Raw genomic sequence first — 5,912 nt, forward strand, 5'->3', positions numbered from 1 at the left:
GGGTGGAAGGTGTGCGATAGTCAGCCACACACAGATGACCCTGCTGGCTGCAATGGATGCAGCATGTGAGGACATCACAGACGCCCGCAAAGGATGGATAACGCATTCAAAAAGATTCTTTCCACGTTGCATTACAAGGGAAAATATCCGGTGGGATGTGGATGAGAATATGAGGGCCGACAGACAGGAACGTCTGGATGTGTGGAGACAGCACTAGAACAGTGCAGCAGACAAAGTTGTGCCTTAGGGGTGTATCTTTCTAATTTAGTATTTTTTTTTCTTTGTGCACCTTGTCTTTTTCTTACTGGAAATTATTGTTTTTTTTTCCTTTCATGAAGTAGCACTAGTAGAAGCTGTTAAAAAGAAAATCCTGTCCAGTCTCTTTCAATTAATAACCCACATACAGTAATATGTAAATAGTACTGTTGAGACTGATATATGCCATAGAGGTGCAGTCTTGTGCATTTTCAATACAGTAACTGTCATCCAAACTGTAGCTTACGTTTACATCAGGAAAAATACTGTCAAAGTACACAGTTACCTTGACAACAATCCTACATGACGACCTTGTTTGTGAACAATGACTTATCATTCTGATGACACTGACATGATCATTGGCATGAATATTTACTTTTGAGAGATTTACCAAGGATTTTCAGTGACTGACTAGCTTTTGAAACATATCTACAGTATATTGCACTTTGTACAAATTGTTCTGAGAAATGCACTTATTAATTTGCACGTTAGCTATGATGTGAAAAACGCACCAAAGGGACTTAGAATAACTGTAAAACATTGAAACAATCGGAATAGGTACAAGAAAATGTGTTTCATTCCATTAATTCTTTAATGTGACACTTGCTTTGCTTTTTTATGCTATGACACAGAAAACATGTACAGTATGTGTAGATTGTGTGCGCACACACACGTGAAAGCTAAACACGCAAAAACCTCTGTCTCTCATACTAATGCATTCAATCTGCAGAGGCTTTTGATTCTTTCAAGGGCACACCTGAACATGTGCCCACACACACACACACACACACACACACACTACATACTCATATACACAGTACATTTCCTACGCTCACTCTTACATACCCTCCCCCTCAGACACACACACACACACACACACAAACACATACACTCTGTCACACTCTCTCAGGCCAGAGGAGAGGGTGGGCCAGTGTCTAGTCCTGGCCTAGACACTGGCGTGAGTGGGAGTTGATTGAGTTTGCTCAGCTACAGCCCATGGGACTGCAGACAATATTACAGGACTCACACTCTCGCCTCTGTGCGCGCACACCAACACAGACTTACACGCACACATCTTGAGAGCAAGCAGCTACTACACACTCAATTTAATCAGGGCTTATGTCTATGAAAGTGAGCATATGTGACCTCCTCTGTTTTTTGTGCTTTCTCCCCTGCCTGCCTCGCTGTCTATCAATGTATCAGTGTGTCAGTCTCATGGCTTCCTGTTTCTCTTTTTGTCTGACAGCCTGTCTTCCTTGATCCCTTTCCCCTTTCTCACCATATCTATCCCTTTACTATATCCACCTTCAAGAAATGGCACTATAGCATATACTTTTGCAGTCCAGTATATAACTCTGTTACACTGAGAGTTATATACTGTACACTAACATGAATTTTGTCAATTTACTTTGTAGAATGTTGCCCCTCACAAAAATGTATACCTCGTGTTTTCCAGAATGAAAGTGTAAGCCACTTGTGTAGCGAAGCTACTTTGAAGTTGAACTTTGGGTGCAAAACCTTGCTGAAAATCAAGGTGGTCCTCATCACTTTCATATTCAAAGCGCTATAGAAAAGTCTATCCATGTTGTTCTTTGCAAATACTGGCTTTATGGAGTATATGTTAAATTTAGACTGAAAATTAAAGGTGAATTGTGTAAATTAGACAATGTATTTTGTGTGTGTGTGTGTGTTTATTTTGCCTTTGTATGCCCCTTTCATACCTTTTGCCTTCTTAGCCCTTTAAAAAGTAAATGCTGGTGATAAGGAAATATAACTTTATCCATCCATCCGCTTCATCCGCTTATCCGGTACTGGGTCGCAGGGTCAGCAGCTTAAGCAGGGGAGCCCTTTCCCGAACCACATCAACCAGTAGAATATAACACAATTTTAAATGTTCATTAAAATAAGGAACATAGCAATACCTCCATCAGTACTACAAGTGGTACTTCCTGCATGTTTACAGTAAAAGCCGGCCTTTTAACAGTAAGCTCACCACCAACAAAGTGTAACCAGAAATGTGACATTCATGACTACTTCTTCCTCTCTCTCTCTCTCTCTCTCTCTCTCTTTCTCTCTCTCTCTCTGCTCACACTGTTTTACTACAAAATAAAGCCAAGTGTTGGCAGACTCTTCTCCCTTTCCACTTCCCTTCAGGAACAGTATTGGCATTCACATTCGTCACCCACCCCCATCCAACTCTAAAAGTACGCCGTAACAGTCACCTTTTTTCTTACCCCCTCTTTGCCTCTCCCAACCTCCCATCCCCATTGCTTCCTCTCTCTCCCTCTCTCTCTCTCTTTCTCCCTCCATCTAAAGGTGAATGTTAGCGGTCACTGTCGGCAGATCTGCCCAGAAAATTGAATCATCCAGCAGGTTGGTGGCCAGGGAGGCACAAGTGCCAAGTTCTACACCAATTTAATTCTGTGTGTGTGTGTGTGTGTGTGTGTGTGTGTACATTTGTCTATACAGATGTGCATACGTGTCTATACTACATATGCAGCATTGTGTACATATGTCTCTGTCTTGCAGAGAGAAATATTCAAAGAAACCAGTGAAAAAACTGACCACATCGGCAGCTCTACTATGTGCTGCTGTATTATATTTTATGTATTCTATTCCTAGTGTAAAGTGAATGTAGGAAAATATTAAGTTGTACAGTGAAGAACAAAAACAAGGGTAATAAAGACAAAATATTCCTTACAACTTGCACTCCGTTCCATTCTCCACCCAGAACTGTTTTCTACAGAATAAAATACCCATGATCATGTTTTATATTAGTTTTGTTTATGTCACATAATATGTACTGGTGTCTAATAAAATGTGTTTGCCACTCCAGAAATGACAAAAAAAAACAGGAGATACTCTTTTTTTTTGTATTTCTGGAATGATTTGTGCTGGATACTCTGCATAGTGATATGTTTTGACCGTTTGTTAAACCCCTCCCCCAAATAGAGATTGTCCAATCACAGTATCGCACTGCAGCAAGTGACATCAGATCTGTCAAGATTTGGATTTTTTTCACAATGCAAAAACAGTGTGTATGATGCTGTAGTCAAAGGAATTTAAACTTTATTTGTGTATTTGCTCTTGTTAAGCTGCAAACTAGCTTACTGCCTAAACTATTCGCAATCGCAAAAGCTAGGAGCATGCAAGCGGCAACCTCCGGGGCCGGATAATAAAGCCAATGCGAAAGTGCCAAAAACTGCAGTTCCCCATTAAACCCTGTGCTAAAATGTTCAAATTTACAGCAGAATTAAACGTGTCTACAACCTGGTACAAAAAAACGGTTTTGGAAAGTGTATATATATATATATATATATATATATATATATATATATATGCTCACCTGTGGTCTGACCTGTGGTGGTTCATAGCGTTTACTTCCTGATTGAAGTGTTTACCATTGAGGTATTTGGCCAGGTCGCACATATATTGGCCAATTAGCTCATGTAGTGTCCTTTTTGTCGCGTAGTGTTTTGCTATAGCAAACATGTGATTTTATGTCAGATTGTTGTGTCTTATGCAGAGAATCCTCCACTTAGTGAACACAGTCAGTACAGAGAGCCATAGTCACGTGAGAGCACATTCACTGAGAAATATTGACAACTCTCTCCAAGGGAGAGGAATCAAAGACCGGCCAAAAGTCAGGTTTGTTGCTACGAGCTTTTGTTTATAAAAGAAAATAAATTTGCTAAATCTAGTGAGAAAATCTCTAAGCTGCCAACAGTTGTAGACAGACATATTGTGATAGCAGTAACCTAAGGGGGCAGGTCTTAGTGAACAGGCAAAATAACCACAAGTCACATAATATGGAGAATTAATCAACACTGCCAGACTGCAGGTTATTCAGTAGAATCAAACTGAGAAAAATAATAGGAGAAGAAGAGATAGAATTGAAGAGACAGACAACTAAATGTGAGGCCGAGACATAAAGACGAGAAGGTGACAGCAGCAGAGAGAAACTACTTACATCTAGACGTGTGACAAGAGACAGAGAGACAGTGAGAAAGAGAGAGAGAGATAAAGAGAGCTGCCTCTGGCTGTCGGGTAGACCAAAACAAACACCGGGTGCCATGTCGCCAAAGGCTCCGTTTCAGCCAGACTGACACTAAATTATAACCTCCACTGTTTAGTTCAAAGCAGCAGAACACAACCACAACATCAAGTGGGAACCTCCGCCTTCGTATTGAAGAGATTGTGTTTTTGTCTTTTTTCTTTCCGTCTTCTCTGGTCTCTAAATTAGATTAGATTGAACTTAAGTGTCATTGCACAAGAAAGGACAACCAGTACAATGAAATGCAGCTTTACATCTAACCAGTAGTGCAATCATTAAAACATTTTTATTATAACAGTGCTTAAAAAGACATACAACATAGAATGCAGTATGATCATGTTTAGTCTCTTATCAAAGTGCATTAGCAAATTCAAACTTGCCCTCTCATCTTTGAATTCTTCTTACCCTTCATCCTTTATTTGCTCCTCTCTTTAAAATCCTTCCTTCCTCCTTTTTATCCCTTTTATCCCATCTCTGTGCCGTCCTTTCATCCATCTCTCCAACTCTCCCTCACATTGATCGTGCTGCCCTCTTCACCCCATCTCTCTCATTCATAATTGACCAGCATTAACTGCTGCTGAGGCCAAGCAGTCGTTTAATTAGCTGACCAGCCTGCAGAGACTGCCGTTTCTGTAGTGCAAAATGCACATTACCTCTCTGCTCAGAATATTGAAATTACAAAGACTTTGCTAGTTGTGTGTTTAGATATGAGGAACAAATATTTGCCTACTTATGTCCCGTTTCTTCCTGTCTAATAAGAGGAAGGTTTAGTTTGGCTAATTGGCGCTGGATTTTTCATGCAATACATTGTGTATGTGTGTCTGGGTTCTAGTGTTTTGTGGCTAATGACAGCAAGTAAAATCAGCTGTTCAAAGTACACACATACTGCACATTTCTCTTTTCCATTGAACTTCACTTTTCATCCTTTTTGAAATTCCTAAAGTTCCTTCCTCTCTCTTTTCTTCATTTCTCCTTGTTTCTTTTTTCTCCCTTATCTCATCCCCTCTAATTAATAATCTGGTCTTTACTAGCTTTGTCTACTGCAGTCTTCAGTAAGAAAATGTTTACCTGTAGCAGCCAATTATAATATTCTCAGTCCACTCTCAAGTCCACAGACGTGCAAACTCAAAGTCTCACAGTAGTTAGAACCACAAATGTCCAATTGTCCACTAGAGAAATAAAACCGTTTATAGATATTGAGATATATTGTCCATAGTGCCTGTCTGACAGACCTGTTGACGAACTAATATCACTCCCAAGAGCAACACCTAACAAATTGTGGCCATGCAAGATTTGATGCCTGTGAAAACTTGGTTTTAAAAATTTTCTTTATAAATATTGCTGATCGTGGCTTTTACAGTTTTTTGGATTGCTTACACACTAAAGTTAAAAGTAGTACACTATTAGCAAAACCTTACACTCAAGAAGCAAAACATCAGCCCATATTTGCACAACTATAAGCACATTGTCAACCTCACACTTGTTGCAAAACTCTACACACAGTGATTTGCAAAACACTAAACACACTAAACATACACTCACCGGCCACTTTATTAGGTACACCTGTCCAACTGCTCGTTAACACTTAATTTCTAAGCAGCCA

The sequence above is a fragment of the Etheostoma cragini genome, chromosome 8 (genome assembly GCF_013103735.1).
Source record: "Etheostoma cragini isolate CJK2018 chromosome 8, CSU_Ecrag_1.0, whole genome shotgun sequence".
Lineage (NCBI taxonomy): Eukaryota > Metazoa > Chordata > Actinopteri > Perciformes > Percidae > Etheostoma > Etheostoma cragini.